At 33.2% G+C, this 27,734-nt stretch overlaps 1 protein-coding gene across 7 annotated transcripts in view; it reads left to right on the top strand.

Moving 5' to 3' along the window:
- The window catches only part of Jmjd1c (jumonji domain containing 1C), a 299,325-nt gene that overhangs the window by 190,204 nt on the left and 81,387 nt on the right, over positions 1-27,734 (top strand). For 2 of the 7 annotated variants that reach the window (XM_047552444.1, XM_047552443.1), the window contains exon 1: positions 24,229-24,805. The exons of the other annotated variants lie outside the window; for them this stretch is intronic. The gene's annotated coding sequence lies outside the window, so the exon portion shown is untranslated. Of the gene's footprint in view, positions 1-24,228; positions 24,806-27,734 lie in introns of those variants that run through there. 7 annotated transcript variants of the gene reach the window in all.

Below are 27,734 nucleotides of genomic sequence, written 5' to 3'. Positions count from 1 at the left end.
TCTCTGTTTATGCAGAGATGTTTTGCTGACAATCTTGGCATTGGAACACTAGCATAAGGGCATTCAGGAACTTCTTGGAATTCATATAACTTGCCCCAATCCGATTATCTACGAATCATTTTTATTTTAATGTGTTTGTTGAAGGGAAAATGACCAATTATTAATATCTTATACAAAAACTGTGGGCAGCCTTAATGGGGTAGACATTTATTAGTAAGATATTTGAAATCTTTATTTTAATTTATTATCAATACTGTTGTTTATGTACGAGGTGTTTTAGTCAGCTTTTTTGCTGCTGTGACTAAAAGACCTGACAAGAACAGTTTTAGGGAGGTGTTTATTTTGAGGCTTATGGTTTTGGAGGTCTCAGTCCATAAATAACAGCCTCCATTCCTCGGGGCTTGAAGTGAGGCAGAACATCATGGAGGAAGGGTATGGTGGAGGGAAGTGGTTCATGTAATGATCAGGAAGCAGAGAGAGACTTCATTCACCAGATACATACACCATGCTCCACAATGACCTACCTCCTCCAGCCACACCCTACCCACCTTCAGTTTCAACTTGGTTAATTCTGTCAGGAGATGAATTCACTGATTGGATTAAGGCTCTCATAATCCAATCATTTCTCCTCTAACCTTCTTGCATTGTCTCACTTTTGGTGCACACCTCACATTTAAACCATAAAACTAGGTGAACTCTGAATTATTCATTTAGAAATAGATTTTCCAATGTGCCATAATAGGAAATCTTAGTTTTACTGTTTAAGGATGTAGAAATTCAACTATCTTTACTTCCAGTATTTTTTCTGTATTGCATAGTTTCTATCACACTGCTTGACAGTATGGTCTTTATAATATTAGTAAATATGGAAATTAATTTTTAAAGATTAGAATAAATGTGGCATCCTATTAAGTGATACAGGAAGAACATTTTAATATGTAAATATTTGGGAAGAATATATTATGAATTGAAATATGTTCTTCAAAGATATATTGAAGCTTAACGTGAGGTAGAGATTTCAGAGGAAGTATGATCCTCATAACACCTTGGTTTTGAACTTGTAGCTTTCAGAACTGTAAGACAATAAATTCCTGCATTTAAACCATCCACCAATGTTATTTATAGTGCTTCATTACAACAACAAATATAACAAAAACTTAAAACCATTTCACATCTTTATAACTTATATCAGATATTCTAATTTCAACCTTTTCCTCCCTTCACCCTGCACCTTTTCCTTCTGCAGTCTCATTCTCCCTTCTAGCTGAGACTACAGTTGAAGCTCTTTTTTGTATCAGGTCTATTACTGAACACATTATTCTTCAGACTATTGAGATTCCATTAAAGGGTATGATGAAACACTTGATTGTTTTATAAAGATACAGCAGAACTTGCCTTCATGGCCTCCTAACTGTCCTTGGGACAAACCTCTTTTTTTTTTTTTTAAACTCTAGTTGTAGAGCAAGCAATATTATGGACTTAAAAGAATTACAAATCTTGTTCAACCTTTTAATTTTGCAGGTAGAAACGGCTTTTAACTTTGTGAAGTTGTGTCATCTATTCCTTTTATAATGTTCTCATTCTCTGAAATAGTCTGGTCCTGTTCTCATGTTGGTTCCACTGAATTAAAAAGGAAAATATGAACAAGAAAACATGTGTCAATAAAAGTGAAGCATTTTATTGTTGACATTATTTATTATGGTGTTTGAAATAATACTTTATTTCACACACAGTATATATGGATTTTCCTGAATTAGCAATATGATTTTAACTTATGAGAAGATAACTTAGTGCCATATTCTTAGCTGAAATGCTGAAATACTCACTTCGACCAAACTAAATTCAGATATGACTTAAGCCAGTAATAGTTAAGCAATTTCTATCACAGGTAGATAACTTCTTAGATGAGAATGTTAAACATTAAAATAAAATGTAAGTTTCTAAAATGAATGTGATTCTTGATATATGTTTATATACATGATTGTGCCTAATTATTTTTATTCAATTTATAATCAGACTTAGAAAACCATGTAGGATGTCTTCTGAATTTTCTGTTTGTAAGGAGTCCTTTGATATATTTTATTTTGAAAAATAACACATTTCATAGTTTAATGATAATGGTTTTGTTTTGTTTGTTGGCAGTATTGGGGATTGAACTCAGTTATACTCTACCACCAAGTTGTAGCCCTAGCTCTTTTTTATTGAGATAGGGTCTCAATAAGTTACCTGCCTAGACTGGCCTTGAACTTGCAGTCTCCAACCTCAGCCTCCCACACATTACAGGTGTGCTTAGTTTCATTTAGTTAAAAGAATTAATACACTCTTAACTTCTCCAATTTAAATTAGCCAGGTGAAAGCCCGGAGTAGTGGTACAAGTCTGTAATCCCAGCTACTTGGGAAGCGAAGGCAGAAGGATCACAAGTTTAAGGCCAGCCTGGGCATCATAGTAAGACCCTGAGTTTCAAAATAAAAAAGGCTTGGGGATGTAGCTCAGTGGTAGAGCACCCCTGGGTTCAATCCCCAGTACTTCATAAACAAAATAAATTAATAGATATGGTATTTTTGGCATGTTTGCCTATATTTACCTTTTTTCTGCTTTACATTATAATTGGACATTGCCTTCTTTAGGGATCAACAGCATTTTATTCAGAATACTGGGGGATGCCTGGTAAATTCCTCCATGTGCTGCAAGGTAGTCCAATTCAATTTTGTGTTCTAGCCTTTCACAAGGTGAAAATACTAGGTTTTAGTGAAAAAAGAATGATGAGAAAAGTGAAAAGCGTGTAACTTTTGTGTTCACTTAGTTTCCTAGCACCATAACTTTTTCTCTCTTTTTACAGCTTTTCAGGTTAATGAGCCATAAGTAATTTAGTACCCTTTGCTATCAAAGCAAGTAACTACACATACTTTTCAGGACCCTAGGGGTTAATGAAGAGGAGAAAAGATGCCAAGGGAAATGATGGGTTTCCAATTCTGAGAAACATTTTTATGTTTGTTTTTTGGGGTTTTTTTTTTTTTTTTTGAGAAACTTTTAATCTAGTTAGTGAAATAAAACAAAAATGTGACTCAAGAAATATGTAACCTGCTTTATTAAACTTTTAAAATAATAAGTTATAAGTAAGATAGTGGTTTTTAGTATAAAAAACTTGAAAAGTTATCTAGTCTCTCATGTTCGTTTTTCTTTTAAAAACTTGGTTTTCTTAACCAGGAGAGACTTTTATCTTTTATAACTATAGATAACCAAGCTGCCTAGCATATGCAAAATATAGTCAGTCCTCATTATTTCACAGATGTGTATTTGAAAATTTGCCTACTTACTAAAATTTATTTGTAATCCCCAAATTAACGCTCATGGCATTTTGTTGGTTATCATAGACATGTGCAGAGTTGCAAAAAAGTTGAGTCAGCTATGCACACAATCCTGAGAATTGACAAGATGATGTTTTACCTTTTTTTTTAAGATTTCATACTGTAAACAAGTATCCTCTTAGTGGTCATTTATTGTCTCTCTCTCTCGCTCTCTCCTTTTTTTTTTTTTTTTTTTTTTTCATTTCATTTCTCTGATTTTGCTATTTAAAATGGTTCCCAAGGGGCTGGAGATTTAGCACAGTGTTAAAGCACTTGCCTAACTTGTGTAAGGCCTTGGGTTCAGTCCCCATCACCATAAATAAATAAATATCCCCAAGTGTAGTACAAAAAGGCTATGATGGGGCACCTTTTGGAAAAAATATGAATGGTAAATTTCATTTAGGTATGACTTCCAGGACAATCACAGGACTGTTTACTGTGATTTCAATATTAACAAATCAGTGCATATATTTTAATAAGGTATCATAAAACAAACACATATAAAGTATCATATGTACTTACTGATTAACAAAAACTGTTTTACCCAGAGACTCAAAGGAACCTACCCTTTTTTTCTCCTTGAGGCAGTTGTTCAGTATTTGATAATTCCATGTTTGAGGTGACTGTATACATCTACTGTGAATAATGAAAATCGATTACTTACCAAGTGTTTTTTGGTAAGAATATTTAAAAATTTGTTCTCTGACACTTTGGAACTAAATTGTAATTTATACATAATTTATATTTTATAATATGCTTCCTATTAGAGTGAAGGGATGATGTCATGGTGGTTTTGATTTGTTTTCCTGATTAATGATGTTTAATATTTTTTTGGTATACTGTTGGTCATTTGCATGGTTATTTAAAGATCTGTTCCCCACTTTTTAATCAGGGTTTTTTGTGTTTTTTTTTGGCAGGGGTCAGCTGGTTTTGCTTTTGAGTTGCTTATGTATTCTAGATATTAACCTCTTTGTTTCTACATTTTTAAGAGTGCCTTATTACCCAGAAGCTAGTGAAGATATTTACCCTAAGTTGCAGAACATGTTTGTGTTGCGAGGTGTGATAACTGGAAATTGAACCCAGGGGTACTATACCACTGAGATATATCACTAGACCTTTTTATTTTTATTTCAAGACAATGTTTTACTAAGTTGCTGAGGCTGGCATAGAACTTGTGATCTTTCTGCCTCAGCCTCCTGAGTAGTTTGCAGACCTGTGCCACTGCAACTTAGCAGTTTTTAAACTTTTTTTAAAATAAACATTTGATCATACTCTGTTGTATGAATCCTTTGTTAGATCCTATTAAAATTATAAAAATGAATACAGACATCTTTGTCCCCTTAGAGATCAAATTTTTGTGCAGATCTAGATATCTGCCTAAAAACATAAACAATAAAGCTATCTTAATGTGTTAGTAGAAGTCCAAACAAGCAGCAATAGCTATATAAAGCAGAAGAAAATTTTGAGTAGTGAGATCTGCCAATTCATAGAAAATTTTTTTGATCTAGACTTTAGAAAGGATTGATTGAATTTTAACAGATGTAGGAAAATATCTTGAACTACATCATAAGAGAATAAAGGTGAAAGAACAAAGGATGTTTAAAGATGTACAGTGTGTATAATTATAAAAATGAAGTAGGGAATATGAAGCTGGAAAGAGATTAAATTGAATTAAATTTAATTGAATTAAATTGTTGAAGTATTCATTTGTAAGATGGAGATGATTTGAATACTTTTCTAATTGTGATATAGAAGTGGCAGTATTGGGGATCGAACTCAGGGCCTTGTGCTTGTGAGGCAAGCACTCTACCAGCTGAGCTATCTCCCCCGCCCCAGAAGTGCTTTGACCAAAGGAATGATTTAGTCAGATATGTGTGGTAGGATCAGCTGGAAGGGTCAAATTAAATGCCAGAAGCCCTATTAAGTCAAAAAGGACATAATACAATGGAAAAGGTTAAAAACAAACTAACAAAAATGTAAGAGTTTTCTGCATGAAGATAATATTTAAAGACATGAAATGATGATCAGGTAGACTTTAGAGTGTTAAAATTAATCTTGAAGCCATATCCATGTTTAAGGGTTGAGAGGAAGGGGAAAGAACTGGAAGATTGAAATGAAATCAGAGAAATGAAGGAAAAGCATCAAAATATGATATTTTCAAAGTCAAAGGAAGAATAAGTTTCAAAAAAATATGGCATGTTGGGGCTGGGAATGTAACTTGATGGTAGAAGTAGTATATCACTTGCCTAGTGTGTACAAGGCCCTGGGTTTGATCCCCAGCATCCTCCTGCTCCAAATAAACATGGGATGTCAATGATGTGGAATGCTTCTGAGTTTTTAAGGAGGATTTGGGACTAATGAGAGACTAGAATTTAGCAATAAGTGAGCTATTACTTTAAGAAATAAGTTTTAAGAAAATGCAGAGGTAGAAAAATAGATTGTTGGAAAATAAAACTAGAATGACCCAAAGGTTTTGAGACCCAATTTTAATGATGAGTGCACTGATTATGTAAAGTGTTTTCCACAAAGAAGGAAAAGTAGATATTATTATCTTACTTGATGCAGCTGAGAATGGTAGTTGTGAATATAAGTTGTGAGCAAAAGAAATAGCAGAGGTGTTCCTTCAGAATATGGCTAGGAAAATAGTGATCTGTTATCAACCTTACTTGGAATAAAAACTTAGGACAGGTGGTGTTTGGTTGTATACACTACTTACCTGAGATATTTGTAGGTGAATTTGCTGCTTAGATGTATAGATAGAATAGCTAGAATTTATTTTAGTTAAGGTTGGTGGGTTTAAAAGTAGTCAAGAAAAGTTCAGAAAAGTGATTTATTCTTCTATGTTATTTGTAAAATAATAGTGGAAATTATTATTCCTGGTAAGGGATGGAGTATGTGATCATCCTGGAGATAATAACTTGGCTAGATTAAAGGAGGGCAGTGTTTTTAAGGAAGAGAAAAAATCTTATTTAGATAGTTTTATATCATCATGTTAATAAAGAAGGATTCTAGATGAAGTGAATTTGACCTTCAGATGTTTGTAAATGTTAGTATGTATGATGATGTTTGTCCTGTCTTAAAATTACTTCCATAGTCTTAAATAGATCTTAGTGACCATTTAGTACATTTCTTTAAAACAAGTGTATGGGGATAATATTAAATTATAATATTAGTAGAATTATAATATTATAATATTAGTAAATTAGTAGAATTACTAATATTATAATATTAGTAAATTAGTAAATTATAATATTAGTAGATGGAAACTTACTTCTACACATAGTTTTCCCTGTATTTCACTCATTTCCCCTACCCACCCCTGCTAAAATGTTAAAAGATTAGTTATAAATGAGGCATTGTTAGTAGATAGGGTCTCAAAAGTATGGTAACTCCTTTTGTCCATGGTTTTGGTTCCCACAGTTAGCTAGTCCAAAATTATTAAATGGAAAATTCCAGAAATAATTAATTTATAAGTTTTAAATTGCATGTCATTCTGAGCAACATCATGAAGACTGTGTCTTCTGACTGTCCCTCCCTAGGCATGAATCATCCTTTTGTCCAGTATATTCACACTGTATACACTACCTGCTTGTTACTCAGTAGCCATCTTATTTATCAGATTTCTTGTTGTTAGAGCGCTTCTTGTTCAAATAATCCTTCTTTTACTTAATAGTGGCCCCAAAATATGAGAGTAGTAATGTTGGCAATTTAAATACACCAAAGATAAACTGTAAAGTGCTCTCTTCAGGTGAAACAAAGTGGAAGTTCTCATTAAAGGAAAAAATCTGTATGCTGAAGTCGTTGATATCTATATTAAGAGAATCTTTTATACATGAAATTGTAAAGAAGGAAAAAGAAATCTGTAGTAGTTTTGCTGTGGCCCCTCAAATTGCAGAAGTTATGGCCACAATTCAGTACATCATAAGTGTTTAATTAGGATGGAAAGAAAAACAAGATGGAAAGATGTTAAATTTGTGTTTGTATATATAGTAGCAAAACTATACATGGGTTTGGTACTATACTATGTGCAGGTTTTGGTGTTGAGTGGGGGTCTTCCTCCTATCTTCCTCAGCAGAAGTTTTAATTCCGGTCATATTTTTTAAAAAGTCAACTAGCATTTAGAAATGTTGTGAAACAAATGATACATTTAATGTCCTTTCTCATTATTAGTTATCGCAGAAAAATTCATACTTTTTATCTTGTCATTTCTCTTTCCATGAAGGTTACTAACTTAAATTTTTATAGACAGTCATTGTTTATTCTTTTTTTTTTTTTGCTTGCATATCACAAAATGAATTTCAGCCCTGTAGTTGAGCTATTTTATAATAACAGCATAATTTTATGCATGTTGCTACATTGTGTATGTTGATGTCTTTCCATGAAAAGCACCTTAGGGTAATCATAGACATCAGAGATAGAAAAATCTTTTGGGGTGTCTCGACCTATAATATAACCTCAGAAGTGCCCCCCCCCCCCCACTATCTAGTTTTAAGTGTTTGTTGTTTTTTTTTTTTGGTACTGGGGATCGAACTCAGGGCCTTGCGCTTGCAAGGCAAGCGCTCTACCAGCTGAGCTATCCCCCTAGCCCTTAAGTGTTTTTAAAATGTTGTCAGAGGTTTCAGAAATTTTCAGAGTTCCCTAGAAGTCTAAATATGCATCTTAGACCCTTCTTTAAGGATGTTTTCCTGATGTTGGCCTATATGACTTTTACTGCTTTTTAAATTCATGTTAATTTACATATTTTCAGAGAATTTACCTGTTTATCATCTCTTTATATGAAATAGCCATTTTGTAATATTTGAATAGATTGTGCTGGAGATTAAACCTGGAGCCTTGCCAATGCTAGACAAGTGTTGTAACACTGAGTTTCCACAATGTTTGATTTTATATATCTTTCATTAATCTTTATTTTTTAGGTTTTTCTTTACTTCTGTGATTTTCATACTCTTGTTCATTACAGTGTAACACATTTTTTAATTTTATAAATAGCGTCAGGATAATCAGAATTTTTGCTCTGTAATCAAGTTTTTAATACCAACCTTTCTAAAATGTCATTGCTAAACATTATAGCATCTGTGACTTTATAGTCATGTAAAATCTTGTTATAGTAAATATTAATGTTGAAAACTATCCTTAAAGTTGTTCTTTTAAAACTCAAACCAGTAGCCCACCAACTTTAAGTAATTTGGAGTGCAGTACTGTTTGATTTAGGATTAAGTAATTTGTACAATCTTTTCAAACTTTATTGCAACAGGATTTGACACATAACTACATAAGCTGAAACTATAAATGTGCAAACACTCATATGTCAAGTAGCATTGATCACCTTTCTGTGCCTATCAAAATGAATAATTAAAAATGTATTTTATGAGTCTTAAAAGAAAAAATTTAGCTTTCTCATAAAATTCTTAGAAATGGAAGCCTTTTACATAACTACAAAAAGAATCAACTGAGGAAACATGCAATGATTTAAATGACTAATTGTGAATTTTTTATAGTCGAGCTACTGTTAACTAGTGTTGTGGAGGAAATCACCCTAATGCAAAGGTAACTTCCAAGTGTACCAACTGGTAATGTTGCCCATGCAATTGAAAGATCCACGGCTCATATTAAAATACTGGGAGTCTAGAGTGATTACATTCATTTAAAATGTATAGCAAGAAATGAGATGGGAAAACAAATCACAGGTTTACAGGAAATCTTTGCGGAAGACATGTCTGATAAAAGACTGTTATCCAAAATATTTGAAGAGTTCTTAGAACTCCACAGTAAGAATATAAATAACCTGATTAAGAAATGGATAAAACACCTGAACAGACACTCACCAAAGCTATACAGGTTACACATAAGTATATGAAAAGATGCACAACATCTGTCAGTAAGGAATTGCATATTAAAACAAAAATGTGGGACTGGGGTTGTGGCTTAGTGGTAAAGTGCTTGCCTTGCACATGTGAGGCACTGGGTTTCATCCTCAGCACCACATAAAAACAAATAATTAAAGGTATTGTGTCCATCTACAACTAAAATTTTTAAAAAAATATTTCACTGTATACCTACTAAATAGACAACATCTAAGATAATAACTCCTCAAAACGTTGGTGAGGATGTGGAGCAGTATGAATTCTAATTCATGGTTATACCAAGTGTAGCACCCCACTGCAGGATGTTGATGGGGAAGACTGTAATGCATATGAAGATAGGAGATATATGAGAATTCTTTACTTTTGTACTCAGTTTTTCTGTAAACCTGAAAAATGTTCAATGAGATAAAGTTTATTTAAAAAGAAAGAGATGCTTAGTATGCACAAGACTCTGATGCTTAGTATGCATCAGAGAGAGAAAAAAGAAAGGGAAAGATGGGAGTTGGTAGAGAGAGGTAAGACTGTGAGGTTGATTAATATATTCAGTACAGGATGCAGCCTTCTCTGCTAATATTATGACTGTTAGGACCAGAGCTGAATATATACATGAGGATTCAGAAGAGGGAAGAAGCCTCGGATCAATACCTGCTTCCTTATAAAGCAGTCAAAAAGCTTGATCATATGCATAATTCAAACGTTTTTTGATAGGCTGTGCCTTTCATCTTTATTTCTTATGCAGGGATACTTGAAGCAATAACGTGTATTATCAATGAGAGGACATTTTATAGGTGACATAGTTTTCATTCCATAGGTAAAACGATCAGAGCTTTATGAATACTTAAAGATTTACTTGACGTTTCCATGTATTCTCTTTCTCTTCTTTTATTCTCTGTGTGTTTAATGTGTAGCACAAGTTCCTTGCTGTCTACTGATCATACTTTATGATCAGTACCATCTCAATTTGTTTTATTCTCTAGAGTAAAATTAGGTATTATACAGAAATGTAAGTTGTAAATTTTTAGCTCTTTACTATATCATGTGTCTCCTAGCCAAAAAGAAAAATCTTCTATAACAATATTAACCATTAACCTAACATTGAAGCAGAATTTGGCTATCTATAACTTGCATACATTGGCCATAATTGATTTACCAGAAATTGTTGCTTGAATCTTTTGGGTAAGGAACTTTGTTGAAAAGCTGATAGAAGCTATTTACTAACCGTTTTCCAGGAAAAAGAGGATGTGCATATTCATAAACTTTTGTGGATAATTATAGCATATTGCTAGATTTCCTTGAAGAACTTTTAAAAATATATATATTATATGTATATATGTATGTACATAAATATATACACACACATAAATCACATACAGACATATAAAATTTAGGTTAGATTCTCTGCTCTAGAATAGTACATCCCAGAATTTTCCATGTATTAAAGCATAATGAAAGCCTTCAGCTAAGCATTTTTAGTTCTTTTAATCATTTAGGACATGACTTGATTATAAATCTATCCAGATTACTTGTTTGTGTGTGTGGGTGTTCTGATGTCTGTATCTTTCTAATAGAATGTCTTTCATGTGCACTTGAACTGATCTCAGTATGTTAGGACTGTTCATTCACATATTTGGAATATTGTGTAACAGAAGCTTTAACATGTATAGAGAATACATTATTGTCCTTTACTGAGATGCTAGTCAGCTTCATCTTTGCATCATCCAAAATGTCTGAGAGAGCTTAATGCTTTGTAGATGTTTTGGTTAATATTTGTTGAATGAATAAATCTTCTAATCCTTTTCTCATCAAATGCTACCAAGCAGGTTTTACCACATGCTATACCGATGTGTGCCTGTGGGGGTGAAGCAGAAGTATGTGTTACACCATACTTAAGTACTAGCTTTTTGGAACCTAAACAAATTTAAAGTTTGTTGTTACATTTCATTGTACAATGAAATGAACCCCAACTTATGATGCTTTGACTTACATTTTCTTGACTTTACAATAGTGTGAAAGCAGTAGGCATTCATTAGAAACTGTACTTTGAATTTTGATCTTTCCTGAGACTCCTATCATATGGTAGGATACTCTCTTAGGATGCCTGGAGGCAGCAAGCAAGCCAGAGTTCCCCAATAGCCCAAAGAACAACAGAGGGTAAACAACATATACCCTACAGTGTACTGTGTTGCCACCATTTTTTTCTGGAAACAGGTATTCAATAAATTACATGAGATATTCAATACTTTATTTTAAAATAAGCTTAGTATTAGATGATTTGATTCAAATGTGGGCTAATGTAGATGGTCTAAGCATATTTAAAGAAGGCTAAGCTAAGCTGTGATGTCCTATAGGTGTATTAAATGAATTTTTGACTTAGAATACTTTCATCTTATGATGATTTTATTATAAGGTGATCATCTATATTCATTCCCTTTGTTATCTATATAGATTCCATGCAAAACCAAAATACTGATAAATTTTACTTTCAGGTATATAATACCAAGCATAGTATAGATGTTTTATAAATAATTACTAACTAAATGAATAAATTATGGCACTGAACTTGTAGTTACTGAAACATGTAGTTTGAGAACTTACCAAATGAATTACCAAAATAACTTTGATAATTTATATTTCAAATTTACTAAATTGAATATGTTTCACCAAAGATGAGTACTTTAAATTATAACTTTATATAGGGCACATAACCTTAATTTCAAAAAAATATGTAGCATACATGATATCCTGGGTTTAATTCAGAGCATCTCAGAAACTAATAGATAAGAGTGGTACATACCTGTAGTCTAAGCTATTTTGGGGAGTTGAGGTAGGAGGATTACTTGAGTCCAGGAATTGCAGGTCAGCCTAGGCAAATAGCAAGGCCACATCTCAAAAAATTGAATGAATGAATGAATGAATGAAAGAAAGAAAAAGAAGAAAGACAGGAAGGTAGGTTGAAGGTTTTATGCTAAATAAAATAAACCTAACAGGCGAAGACAAATACTGTATGATCTCTGTTATATGCAGAATCTAAAATAGTTCAGCTCAAAGTGTAATAGGATGTTTGCCAGAAAATAAGGGAAACGAAGAAATATTGGTCGAAGGAAACAGATTTTCAGATAATGTAGTAAGTTCTAATGATCTAATGTTCAGTCTAGTCATCCTAATTAACAATGTATAACCGTGTGAGGTGGTATACACCTGTAATCCCAACAGCTTGGGAGGCTGAGACAGGAGGATAACAAGTTCAAAGCCAGCTTAAGCAACTCAGCAAGGTCCTAGATAACGTAGCAAGACTCTATCTCAAAATAAAAAAACTAAATGAGCTGAGAATATGACTCAGTGGTTAAGCACCCCTGGGTTCAATTCCTGGCACCCCCCCTCTCAAAATACTATAGTATATACTTGAAATTTGCCAAGAGAGTAGATCTTAGATGTTCTTAATCACATGCACACGCAAATATACAAGGAAATAAGATGAGGTGGTGGATGTGTTAAATAACTTGATTGTGGTAATCATTTCACAATAAATAGGGGCATGAATTTATCATGTCATACACCTCTAAATTTATACAGTTACATCAATTATATCTCAGTAAGGCTGGAAAAAATTAAATAAAGTGTTTGCTGAGGTTGACAATATGTAGTAGAAAAGCACGCACATTAGAGCTTTACCTCCTTGGGCCACAATCTTGAGCCAACTCATTCTGGGTTCATAGTTCAGGTGACCTGGGAAATTCTTTTGCTGCTTCACAGGCAATTTTAAATCATGCTTGAAATCTTTTGTTGAATGATTAACTATACTTCTGACTCCTTAGGTCTTTTCTTAAGGAACTTCCTCTTTGTTCCTCTTAGTATGCGTAGAAAGTAGAGATCAACAGTGATTAAATTCTTACCCTTTTCTTTCTTTTTTTTTGAGGTTATAGTGTTTACTCTTTGGTATTATATTCTCTCTTGCCCCATAATTTGGAGAAGCAGAATTACTGCTATCCTAGCCTACTGCTTTAGTGCTTGATATTTTTAGGACGCAGGGAGATCTTTAAATAGGTATCTCTCTACATAATTTCAAAAAGTTTATTATCTACCGTCCCTAAGTTTTTCATATTTAAAAAACTTGGTGTATGAAATCAGGGAGAGTTTAAAGGGCCTCTACGTGGGTCATATAGCCCTATATTGAAAACAGCTTTATAGTGTAAGTTATTTATTGATGAGCTATTTAAAGAATTTTGTGTTTGGTGAGAAAAAAAGACAGATTGTTAAGTGAGCAAAATGACAAAGGCACTGATCTGTCAAGAAAACGTCTTAGATCCTTAACCAGGATTCATGGTCCTCTAAACCAGTAGTTCTCAAAGCTGACTGAACCTCAGAAATAACTCAGAGTTTTTTAAAACTGAAGATTCCTGGGCCCCACCCTCACTATAATTAGGGTAAGACTTAGAAATATGTATTATTAGAAGATTCTCCAGGTGGTCTTGGAAACTCGAATTGTGGTGTAAAATATTAGGCGTTTTGTATTTCTGGGGGAGCCATAGTTTTTATCATGTTCTCAAAAGGGGTCCTTGATCCTCCCCACACCATATTTTAAGAGTACTTGATATCAGTCACTGATTATCAAATTTGATAGCATCAGAATTACTTAAGAACTTGGTAACACAGATTTCTGAAGCCCACTTCTAGAAATTCTCAGTCCCTAAGTCTGTTGTGGCCCTGGGAATTTGCATTTTCAACTGATTCCTTAGCATTGCTGATGCTACTAGACAGGGGCTGTTCTTTGAAAACTGCTGTTCTAGGCCTTAGCTAACACCTTTGTATACTTTAAGCATCAAGCTCTAGAAGCAAAGTATACCTCTCCGGATTCTTCATCAATTAATAACAGTAGTAAACATAATGGAGCATAACAAAGCTCAGTCTAGTTTACTACTGGAAGAGAAGGTAAAGAAAACTTCCTCCTTCCTGGCAAAGAAGTGAAGTAAAGTCCACAGGTGTTATTTTAAGTAGTTCATGAATAATTGCTTCTGGGTATGTCATTTTGCTTTATTCTGGTCATAGTAAGAAAAGACTTATTACCAAACCATTAAATGGTTTGTTTTTGTTTTTACACTAAATTTTGTAACTTTTAAAGCATGCTCATTTCTTCCATAGCCAAGTAAAAACAGCCCAGTTAAAATATAGTTTGACCTAAATTTGACAGGAAGCAGGAAAGATGATCCTATGAATTTCTCAAATGAGAACTGGTTGTATTAAAAAGCTCAAAGCAAATGATAAAGTGATCAATGTGGGGAAGCTTTCAGATCCTTATGGAAAAAGCAACTGTTACCAAAGCTATAAAACACTATTAAATCTACGGTACTTCTAAAGTGAAGTTTACTTGCCCACTTCTTACAGAATATCTGAATGTTGAAGAAAACTAGGACCTGGAAGAAGTCTTTATTATCCATGAAGAGTTTTATGGTGAAACTTCTTTTTCTACAGAGATAAAATTAATGGTTTCTGTACATCATTGATGGACCTTTGTGTTTTTCTTTCTCATTTAGCCCTAGGAGTCTAATTGTTTCATCTGTGTACAGGGAAAAATCTTTATTGAAACAAACTGACCTGAGAATAGACTATCTGGTGCTTTAGGATTTGCGTTTGAAGAAAGTGCATCAAAATTTTGTTAGTGTTTATTGACTTAAGATTCAGTTTGTATATTTTTTTCCTGTACATTTTTGTTAAACTAACTTTTGATTTTCTTACAACATGTTAGAATGGAAGGAAAGATAATTTTAAATGAATCATAATTCGTTTGTAAATAAAACACTTTGTGCCAAAGTCTTTAATTATGTGAAGTTGTATTTTCCATTATAGTCTTGGCTAGGGAATATAGCTCAGTGGTAGAGCACTTGCCTACCCTTATAGTCTTTTACTATGTATATCAGTACTTTTATATTTCATGACTATTAAAATATTGGCATAAATCATCAATAATTTTAAAATATGGTTGAAAATTTGATAGCTTGGTTATATTCATATTTTGAATCTAAAAACTATTGAACATAGGTGAACAAGATCACCTAAATGTTTATTTTTTTTAAATCAACCAAAATTGCTACTGTATCACTATATGATGGAAATTGCGAATCCCTTTACTGAAATTTTCAGTTTCCAGGTTGTTGCTGACACCATCAGTTGTTGAAAACAAGGAATATTGCACAAGAAACAGTTGTCAAACGGAAATGAAAACATCAGTAATAAATAGATGTCTTATCTAGGTTTCTAAGACATAAACAATAAAATGATTGGCAAAATTTGGAAATTTATTTTAAAATTAGTTTTATACTGAATAGGGACAGGAAATCAGCTTTATGGAAACATGACATGTCCTACTCTCTGAGGATGGTATGCTTGATAAGACTCAAGACAGTTTATTTTAGTTTAACTTCAGTTTTTTAGCTTTACTCCAATTTTATGTTTATTGGCATTTTAACATGTGCTTTCATTTATGGTCCAGTTGATTTAATAGTGTAATGTTTCCTATACCCACAAAACTTTTTGCTTTTCATCATTATGAGATAAAGGGTCTGTGGATCATAGCGATCCCATGCTACCAAGCCTTCCATGTTTTTTTTTTGTTGTTGTGCATCACACTTGACAACCTACTTGGTTGATTTAATCTATTTTGAAATTGAATGTTACTTTTTACTTTTAATTCTGCCATCTTTTATGAATAATAGATGAACATTCAGTTATACTTCTTTTTTGCTCATTTGTATATGCAAATAATCAAATATTTACACATTAGCATATACATTATATAGTAGCAGTTATTTATGAAAAGCTTGGTTTGTGTTTATTTGTACCTTGTTCTTAAAGATTAGTTTTAAGAAGACAATAGAATATAAAAATTGAAAAGAATCTAATATTTTATAAACCACTCCTTGCCAAGGCTAGAAATGGGATCCTTTAGTGACAGACTTGACAAGTTTTCTTCCAAATTCTTTTTGTGTGAGGTGGGTGTACATGATACTGGGGATTGAACCCAGAGCCTCATGCATGCTAGACAAGTGCTCTGCCACTGAGCTATATCCCTAGCCCTTCTTTAAATTTTATTTTTAAGACAGGGTTTCTCTAAGTTTCCCAGGCTAGCGTGGAACTCATGATCCTTCTTCCTCAGCCTCCTGTAGCTGAGATTACAGGTACCTGCCACCATACCCAGCCCAGATTCTTCTTGATTGTTTCTAGTTACAGGAAGCTTACTACTTCATGGGTAGGTCTGTACTGGTTTGGTAGTGCTTTATTATTGGAATTGTGTTAATTGTTTTTCCTGAGCAAGAATTGTCCTTCTTGAAAATTCTATTTATATATTTCTTTTCTGTTGTTATTGAACCCCTTAAATAATTGCACAGTTTGTCTCTCACCTCTTCTTTGGGAAAAAATATTCTACATTTCTTCAAATGACATTAATATTTCATAATTTGTAATTCTCTTTGATACATCTTAGTTCAAAATTGTTCAATTTATATTATGATGCCCAAAATGAACAAGATATTTAGAGAGTATATAAACAATACAAAATCCAGTACCTTACACATGTTGGGCAAGTGATCTACCACTAAACTGCATTCCCAGCTTTCCAATTTTAAATCTGAAGGAATTATTATGTCCCTTCTGGGCACTTTGTGTGCTTATTATAAGTAAGTTGGAAATTTGATTTGTTCCCTGACTTTAAATATATAACACGTGTTGGCTTAGTGTCTTCAAACCCTCCAGGATTTTTATTCTTCCCACATGACTTTCTGGGAAGATAGGACTCCTTTGACATTCAACTTATGTAGTTGAATTTTTTTTATGTAAATATAGGACATTACCTTTTCATTATTAAGTTTTGGAATTAATCCTTTTCCAGTTTTTTGTTTTGTTTTGTTTTGGTACCAGGGATTGAATTCAGAGGCATTGGACTACTGAACCACATCCCCATCCTTATTTTGTATTGTATTTAGAGACAGGTCATGGAGTTGCTTAGGCCTGGCTTTTGCTGAGACTGGCTTTGAACTCACGATCCTCCTACCTCAACCTCTCAAGCTATCCACGTTTTCTTGATCATTTTAAAATCTAGGTCTTGGTTATATTTTAGTCATTCTATCATTTTTTAACTTTAAAATAAAATGACTTTCAAGCGATAGTGTGTAAGATCAATGATGAAGGGATAGCAGGTGAACAGTTAATAACAATACTATTAATCATTGCCCTTCAACCAGCTGCAAGTACATCTAGAACTGTCCTCCAGCTCATATTTCATTGGCTATTGCAGATCATCTTGATAAAAATCTTGTTAAAATCAAGTTCTAATATCGCTCTTATTTTAAGATTACACTAACTAGATAGCCTTTTTTTTTTTAAGGCAAACTATTTTTGTTGAGTATATTTTGCTCTTAATTATCACTATTAAAAATTTTTTTTCATTATGCAGATTATCCATCTTAGAATTTTGGTGGAGTTCCAAGTGTCCTGGCACACAGTTTTTAAATTGTCCTTTTCCTCCTTTATAAATAGAATAAATACCTGTTTTTAATATCTTGATAATGCCATGATCTTTTTTCAAAGATTATGAATAATGAGCTTATATCTAGCAATTTGGTATTCCTCTTTCTTGTTATTTTTTTGTTGGGTTGTGGCTGGGAATTTAACCTAGAACCTTGCACATGATAGGCCCATACACTACCACTAAACTATACCCTCTCCTAATTTAATATTCTCTTAGGTAATGTATTTGAAGCTATGTAAACTTTTGACTAATTTTTTTCTTTTTTTCAGTACTTGGTACTGGGATTGAACCTAGGAGCACTGTACACTGAACTATATCTCCAACTTTTAAATTTTGAGACAGTGTCTTGATAAGTCACTGAGGCAGACCTCAAACTTTTGATCTTCCTGCCTCAGCCTTCCTCTTCATTCTTCCACAAAACTGAGATTACAGGTGTCCAAGGCACCCAGCTCTTTGGATTCATTTTTGATCATTTATAAAAGTGTAAAGATGTTCCTATTATTTGTAATAATAGAAAATGAAAGTGACTTAAGAATTACCAGAAAATAATAATAAAACTCATGTTTGTTTACTTATGTATTTGTTAGATAGCTATTTAGAATAATGGCACTGTAAAAATTTGGAAAGAGTATTAAGTAAATTGAGTAACTTAAAATTTATGTATATTCTGAATCTCAGTAACCAATATTCTTGTGAGGAAAAAAAAAGAATTCATCCAAGATAAAACTATGAGATCATATTCATTGATTTAAGGTCTTCTTTCCTTTCATCTTACTTATTAGTGTTTTATCTTTCCCAGTGTTCTTTTTCTGAGCATAATTCAGCTCCTTTAATAACACAACTCCTTTATGTTAAATTACTTTCTTTTCCTAATCTTGTTTATTTCTGTTCTGGAAAGTGACAAAGTATGTAAATTTGTCATGTCATACTTCTTTTCCTTTGTGCTTTTTGACTTAGCAGTTTCTTCTAGACAGGTGTCATTTCCCTCCATTAAAAGTTCAAAGTTTAAAGTTTTATATAAGAGCAGATGGCAAAACACTTTGCTCTCTGCAATCTCATGCCAACAAACATGGAGGGAAAAGCTCAGTTCTTTCACACCATACAAAGTAAAAGTAACTCAGCAATGAATTGGCTCATAGTCCCAAGGTTCCCATAAACAAAGTTTTTGACAGAAAAGGTCATACTCTACAAAATGTCCATTTCTTTTATTTGTAAAAATGAGGTTAACCTCTGAAGTTCTATATTTCTAAGAGCCTGTTTTTCTTTCACTTAGTTTTCACATTTATTTACCCTGTGACTTGAAAATCCACCTGTACCCTATAATACTAAATTCTCATTTTTATCTAGGTCAGTTTTGGAATTTTGTAAACTGTTCGTTGATGATTTTATATTCACAATCTAGTAAAACATTGTTGAAGTCACACGAACATTGAAATATATTGTAGTATCTGTTATAGCTAATTCTCTTATCATTTTTTTCTCTTTTTCTGTTTTGTTTTTGTTTTGAGAAAGTTACTTTTGCTTGTTTTTCATATGAACATTAAAATTGATTTGTTTAGTTCCAAATCTTTATTTTTATCGGCCATATAGGACATAAGAGAAAATAACTGATAGAGGCATAAAGGAAAACTATCAAGTATTATATATATGAACAAAGGAAACATCATTAAGCATGATTACTATATTAATGAGTTTTAAAATATCTTCTTCTGAAATAGTGTATTACTGCTTCTATTGGTTCTGAAAGGAAGCATGAATAAACTTGACAGAAGTTTTAAGCATTTATTCTAATTTGACTTCACGTAGCCACTCAATATAAGTTTCACTTTGTCCTGGTAACAGTATGAAATACGGGTAGAAGAAAGTGAAAATTTAGGTCTAAAATACAGTTTGTGACTATTAATCTTTTTGTGAAAAGGAAAATAGGTTGTATTAATGCTATAGCATACAAAGTTGTAACGAAAGAAAAGTAAGTAAAACCTCAGTATTATGAGGAAGGAGGACTGATCAGGGTAATTCTGAAACAGAAATCAGAGATGACAAACTCCTCATTGAACAACTGCCTTGTTAGTATTCAAAAGTCTAGAAGGAAAAGGTCAAAGAAAGGACACAGAATTTAGCCATAATGCTTTTGATAATATAGACTGGAAAGTGTTTTTTTTTTTTAAACATACATTGGAATTATCAAAAGTGGTTTTTCTTAGTGCACCTATATGCCATTAAAATATTTGTCATAATATCTAAAAAGTTAAAAAATGACACATTCTTTTGGAAGTCCTCTCATGATTGGAGCACAGTTTTCTAGAATATAATGTAAAATATAAGGAAAGGAACAGTAAATAATTCTCCAGTTATTTAGTTCCTAGCAGGGTTGTAATTTTGTCTTTATTTGCATAATTGCTCTATTAATGTATGTTTCCTTCTAAAACACCATAAGCTTGCCAGGTGTGGTGGCACACAACTGTAATTATAGCTACCCCAGAGACTGAGGCAGTAGAATTCCAAGTTCCCTAGGCAACTTAGGGAGACTCTTGTCTCAGAAGGGCTAGGGATGTTGCTCAGTGGTAAAGTATCCCTGGGTTCCTTATCTATCTTGTCTCTCTTTGGCACATGGGCGCGCGCGCGCGCACACACACACACACACACACACACACACACACACCGTAAATGATACTAGGGGTAGGAATTTAGTTGTCTTTTCTTCACCATTATATCACCAGGGTCCTGCACATAAAAGGTATCCCATACATATTGGTTAAATGAATATGCTATGTGCTTAAGGAAAGGAGGTTTTCCCATATCTTCAAGAAATATTTGTAGCACTCATAGTCTGCTAAAGGTGTGAAACTGCTATACAATCTTGGTGTTGCACGAAAGATCTGCTTGGATTCATTAATGTGAAAAACTTAATCCTTTGGGCATTACCATGATGAAGAATTTTATGTTTGATTATGTATTTTCATGGATTTACAGAAAAATAAGGCAGCCTTCATATGAGGCTATTTATGGTTCAAATTCTAACTACTGTTGTGTATTTTTTTCCTATCTGTATGTGTTTTAAAAATGCTAGGTCATTAAACAGAGATTTTTGTGTGTGGAAGCCCTTGGTTCAATCCCTAGTGCCACCCCCAAAAGGTTTTGTTTGTTGTTTTTGTGGGAGTTTTTCCTTAAGTCTGTATAATTGAAGAAATCCATTGTTTGTTTAGGCTTCCATATATATAAAGACCAGAGATTTATTCTTTTCCTGGTCAAGGATAAATGGACCCACACTGCCTATTCGTATATGTAAGGTTCTCACGTTATTAAAAGGAACAGATTTTTCTTCAGATAGCCAGTGTTGCCTTCCTTTTAGCCTCTGTTTACTTTCTCACCTCTGTTGATTTATTCAGCTTGTAACCTAGAAACCAGCTAAGAAGGAAGGAAGTCAGAGATGTGTATTTCTGGGCAGTAACTGGAGTAGTTTCCTCTTCCCCTATCCTGGTTTGCTGCCAGAAAAGGGCCTCTTATCCCACCCCCCACTTCCCAACCAAAAATATAAAAAGAAAAGAAAAAAGGAGCAGTAACTGTTCACTTAAACCTTCCTTAATCCAACAGGGAAGGCATAAGCCATAAGAATGATTAAAGGACAAAAATGCCGTTCTCAAATGAGTACTTTTCCTGTGTGAAAGGTTGACCCCACAATCCCTAATGAGTAGGAAGAACTACAGAGAATTAAGGAGACATAATATAAAATTTAGCAATTTATGCTTGTTTTTATTTCCTCTATGTCATTACTTCACTATTTTTGTGTTAGAAATTTATTATCAGAGTATCATAGGAAACATACATTAATATATTTGAAAAATGTTAATTAAGCCCAGCTTAAATATTGAAAAGGCATTTGTTGTTATCAACTAGTACCTCTACATCCTTGTACATCAAGAATTTACTCTATAGTATTTTTTTAAATATATTTTTAGTTGTTGATGGACCTTTATTTTATTCATTTACTTATATGTGGTGCTGAGAATCGAACCCAGTGCCTCACACTTGATAGGCAAGCGCTCCACCACTGAGCCACAACCCCAGCCCTGTAGTATTTTTTTACAGCAGTGGAGAGGCCTTTTTATTTTATTCTCTTATTTACAATAAATTTTAGAAATGTGGTATTATATGTACTTAAAATTTGATAGTTTATAATTTGACGTTTCTTTGTTGTTTGGGTCTCAGAAAAAAGCTGCCAAGTTTTCTTGCTGTTTATTGGGGGTAGGGGGATGTGGTTACTGGCAGTTGAACCCAGGCACACTTTACCCCACTGAGTTATATCCCCAAACCCTTTTAAGTTTTAATTTTGAGGCGGTCTCCCCACGTTGTTCAGGACCTCACTAAATTGCTGAGGCTGGCCTTAAATTTGTAATCTTCCTTTCTCAGTCTCTCAAATTGCTGGGATTACAGGTATGTGCCACCATACCTGGGTCTTGACAACTTTTATATGACATAGTTCTCATTTTCATATGTTTTTATTTCATGTATTAAGAGATTCTGAATGAGTTTTCAGGATGGTTTGTGTGATTAATCATTATTTGACAGCAGTATTAAAAATACTTTGTTCTGCTGGGTGTGGTGACCCATGCCTGTAATCCCAGTGGCTCAGAAGCTGAGGCAGGAGGATTGCAAGTTCAAAGTCAGTCTCAGCAATTTAGCAAGGCCCTAAACTCAGCAAGACCCTGTCTCTAAATAAAATATGAAAAAGGGGTGGGGATGTTGCTCAGTGGTTAAGCACCCTGAGTTCAATCCCTGGTATAAAAAAGAAAAAGAAAAAAACCTGAATCCTTTGTTCTAAAGTTACATTTTAGCACCATTCATGTTCTGTAAAATAAAAGAAAATGTTATATTTTAGCAGCATCTATATTACATAAAGCCATATTTTACTCCCATCCTTAGAATGATCATTGCCCATCTCTTTTCATCCTTAAAATGAGACTTGTAAGTTCAGGGCCATTATATACTAAATTGAAAATACTTTCTTTTCAATACTTAACCCGATATTTTCTCTGAAAAGACAGTAATACATACGAAATATATAAAAATGGGTTCTATATGTAGTATAAAAAAGTCAGGACACATATTTAGATTAAATTGATAATATGTCTACATGGAGACAAATTAATAAAGACTACATATATATGTAAAAATAGGTGAACTGTTTTTTACATTGAGAATTTTATTGTCAAGATTTCAGTAATATATACATATATTTCCTTTGCTTCTCCGTGTAATTATACAATAAAACTGAACACATTTCAGTTGAATCTTAACACTGAAGCATGACTGACTGAATGGTCAACTTTTTTTTTCTAAATCAGAACTGGCAAATTTCACTGAATGCTGTAAAGGTTTAAAACCTAATTACACTGACAAATTAGTATCTGTCACCTGATGTTTAGCATACAGACACTAGTTTCCATCTCTTGGGCTTGATTTGTTGAATACCTAGAGTTAGCCATATCTTCTCATATTATTTCCCACTTTGTGGCAAAAACCTTTGCCACAATTTGCCACAAAGTGAGAAATAACTATTACAGTATCCCTGTCCAGTAGAAAGAATTCACTAATTTTTTATTATTTACATTAAAAATGGAAAAGTAGGGAATAATTTTAACTTTTATTTAGCCTAAATATTATTTCAAAATGTGATCAATAGGAAATTATTCATGAAATATCTTACATGCTTTTTTCAGTAAGTGTGTATTGTATACATATAGCACACATCTGAATTCAGACAAATCATATTTCATATGCTTGGTAGCCTCATAGTCACTCACTACTACCACATTGGACAATATAACTCTATAGAGTTTAGATAGAAGTTGAGAATATAGTCAAAACATTGAGAAAATACATCTTGGTTTTCAAACTACAGGTATTTGTGAATCATCTTGATTAAATTGTTCTTATAAATAATGAAAATACTTCATCAGTATTTCAAAATAAATATTACCAGTGTGTTTTCCTTTTAATTAAATTCACTCCTGGATTTTTTTGTCATCTGATTTCACTAGAGTGTTACATCAAAAATGTTTTCAATTGTTTTTGTTTTCTTATATAGCTTTAAGGCAAAATAATTAAACTAAAAAAAATCTTTGCTTCAAAACTCACCAAAAATCATTTTTCTGACTTAAAGTTATACTTTATTTTTGCCAACCTGAGAGAGATTTACATATTATTTGTTTTCTGCACTTTTCTCACCTTGGTAAATCTGGAAAGCAAAAACTTTGCATTTGCATTTGCTTTATGAAGGAGACAGTAAACTTGAGCTCTCAGTCTCGCCACTAGTCTGTCTTTGTCTGTTGTTAAAATTATGAGCCAGTCTCTATGGCCGCAGCCAAATGAGTAATCACCAGTAATGTGACTCGTGCTGGAAGTGACTCCATCAGCACCTGTGACGGGGGATTAGTTACAGTTTACAGAGCACCGCCTCTTCCTTCTCTCAGTGCGCCCTAAGCCAAGTACTCGTTCTCATTTGAGTGTCTGCACTGTTGGAAGCTACTGCAGTGTGTTTCCACGCAGACAGAGTACAGTGGGAAAGGGTTTCTGTAGCTAATGGATGGCTGTTCTCTTTATTTGGAGTATCTTACTGGTTATGTAAGCGACCTCGGGAGAAATTATCCTGACCCAGATCGGCGGATGCAGTAGTGCTTCAGCTGCAGGATTTCTTAGTCGTTAACACCACTGTGCTGATGACAAAGAGCGAGTTGTAATCCTCATCACTGCCAGGGCTGAGCCCGAAGCAGACAGAAAATCGTCATTTGCTCGTCGGAGACTTGTTAGGTTACAGCTCCTGCTTGGTTTTTGGTCTTGGCTTTTCTTCCTATACAATGACGCCGCTGCAAGTGAGCTCAGAAATGCTTGGCTTGAGAGCCATTTGCCTGTGATTTCTGAAGACTAAAGAAGTCTTTACGATAGATTAAAAAAAAAAAAAAAAAAAACACCGCTCGAGAACAAAATGAAATGGCAGCTATACTTATTGACCTTTACAGCCTTGGCTTGGATTTCTGAGATTTAAAAATACTTTAAAATTCTCAAGAACAAAGTACGGTTTGTGTTTTTTCTGCTTCCTCTTTCTTTTGTCTTAATTTACATTTGGTTTTGCTTCTTAGCCTTAGGAATTAAGGTCACTGCCTTTTATAGTTCTAGCCTCAGCGTTCTTAGTTTTAAGATTTTTTTTGAAACTCTTATTTGTTGATAGATTTACTGTGTTCCTAGTAATTTAGTAACAATGAAAAAGATTAAAACTGGAGTTTAATTGTTTGAAATATTATGGCAGAAGTGTTTTAAATTAGACTGTAATTTTAAGGGAAGTAGGTTTTTGTTTTGTGGGTTTCTTTTTTTTTTTTTTTTTTTTGTGGTGGTGGTATATTCCCTTCCCCACCCCCAAACTTGTTTTCTAACGTTGGTGTTTTTCAATAGACCTGCTTGGGTGGGAATTTGGACTTTGTTCTTTCAAGTCACTCCAGTCTTTTTTTTTTTTTTTTTTTTTTTTTTGGTGGGCTAAACCTTGGCTTATAAAATTTTTCCTAATATTGTTTGCTGCTTCAGTATTTATCTTTGTTGAGGTTCATATCAGTATTTTTGTAGTTAATAAACCTGTTTTTTTTTTTTAACTTGGAAAAGGAATTGTTAAATGTTAATCAGAGATAGGTAGAAATGCAGACTGCAGATAAAAGCTCTGTGAATTTCCTGTTAAATGGTGAGTCTTAACACGGTTTGTTTAAGCAGCTGAGTTGTATTTGAGAGCTGTAGCTGATTTATTTTAAAAATGTTTTTCGGGGAGTGCTCATCTGTTCACTTCTTCCTCATGTGAATGGAATGTGGTGCAGCATGGATCCCCAAACAGGATACAGTTGTTCTAAGCATTCTTCCTATAGTGTGGTAGGCCCTACTGGAAATGTGGGCTCTTATCTATATTTCTTTTGCCTTTAGACTATTTTTTAAAAGCATGGTTAACACTGACGAATGACCTTTAAAGAACTCAATCTATTAATGAAATTGAAAAAGTGTTTTGTTTCAAATAAATGTTCAGTTTTTAGTAATTTTCATTTGGGTTTTCAAAGACTTTTAGCATTTGAATAAGTCTTTTGTGATTAGGGCCATATTCTACTCTGCGTTTCATCAGATGGTAGCTCATTGCTTCCCCTTAGGCTGTGGAAGTTCCTCTTAGAATGATATCTTTAGAGCCTTAAATTAGTTATGCATGAGTTCTAGTGTCTTTACATTCCAGTGCATCTAGATCCATGAAATATTTACTACAGTCATCAAAAGCTGTAGGATCCATTTGCTTTTATTTAAATGTGTGCATTTTTATTTTCATGCTGATAATGTATCTGAAATATTTTAAACTTGGGTACAAAAATTAACACTGGTTAGTTTCATTGTTACTTTGTCAATTTAAGAAAGCAGTTTTTTAAAACTACTTGGTATCATGTTTGCATTAAACTACATGGTGTTTCCACAAAGTGGGATCACACAAATTTATTCACTTACTACATATTGAAATATTTCTTCAACAATTACTATAAATTTATTTATTGATACTGATAAGAACATACTTCTTTAAATATAATTCCATTTTAACATTGACAGCTCATGGCTTATTTATTTCCTATGTAAGAAGCATAATATACTTTGGACCTCCTTTTGTAGATTATAAGTTCTCACGTATCAGAGATAGATCATTGCCTTAAGAGTACTCAAATTTGATTGTTGTAAATTAGTATTTTTACCCCTCTGGTAGCAAACTTTTAACAGTGACTTTCAATTAAATACCTTAAAAGTTGGGAAATTAGTTTAACCTAGAATCTGAACCTTTTTTTTTCCTAATTAACTGAGAGCAATTTACATTGACTTCTTGAAATTTATCCTTAAAACTCTAACCTACCTTCAAAAGGAGAGCTCTTAGAGGTTCTCTTCAGAATGTTTTTCATATTATAAAATGACTCTTATAGGAAATGCAAACCACCTGTATTGTTTGCTTTGGAAAGAGGCACTCAAGACTGAAGTTTACTTCTTTGACAAATTCTTCTTAATTGAATTGTCTTTAGCCACTTAGTTAATATCATTTGTGGGCCATTTTTTGTTAACCTTCATGGGTTGACCTGACATGATACTGTTCGAAAAGAAAAAGAACATTTGATAATGTTCAAAGATTAAAAGTCCTCTTGAGAAGATGCCAGTGTTTTCTAGTTTACTAAAAACTAAACACACAAATATAAGATGAAAAACCATTTTTCATAGTACAGATTGTAACATCTCTTTATATTATTTCATATGAATCGATCACATAGTGGTATAAAATTTTTTTAAGTCTAATGAAAGTACTCTGGAGTTCTTAAAAACTTATGTCACTTCATAAGTCAAAAAATGAATGGGATTTTATAAAAATGATAATTTTTGGAATTTAGTCCTGGCAAATGGAAAATATTAGATGACAACAGTAGCTGAAAATAGCTAAATAATGTGGGCATTTTTATTTTGAAAATATAATTTCTCCCCAAATAAAATACTTCTCATAATTATGTAGAAAAGGTTAGCCTAAGACATAGGAAGAAAGGATGTTGCTGGGAATAGATTTTATAATCATTAATATTTAAAATAAGTGACTATGTAAGAGGTTTGGGCTTCTGGGCCCCATCCCCCCAAACCCGCCTGCCCGCCTGTCGTCAGCAGTGGGGAACTGTCTGTGGATGGAACCTAGGGCCTTGCTTATGCTAATAAGCACATGTTCTATCTTTGAGCTGTGCCCTCAGCCCTGAAAATTGTTTCCCTGTTATTTCAATGAAGTAAAGATGTTAAGTAACTTATTTTGTAGATAGTGTGAAAACAAGGCATGTTTAAAATACTTGTTTATTCTCATGTATTTTTAACTCATCAAAACAATTGTAATCATACTGAAAATTCTTTTAGGAATTTCTTAAATGTAAAAATTTACTCCTTAAGAGTCATTCCAAACTGAAAATCTTGAA

Source organism: Sciurus carolinensis, chromosome 5 (assembly GCF_902686445.1).
Source record: "Sciurus carolinensis chromosome 5, mSciCar1.2, whole genome shotgun sequence".
NCBI lineage: Eukaryota > Metazoa > Chordata > Mammalia > Rodentia > Sciuridae > Sciurus > Sciurus carolinensis.
Note: the sequence above shows the minus strand (reverse complement) of the source record. Positions and strands in the feature narration are given on the sequence as shown.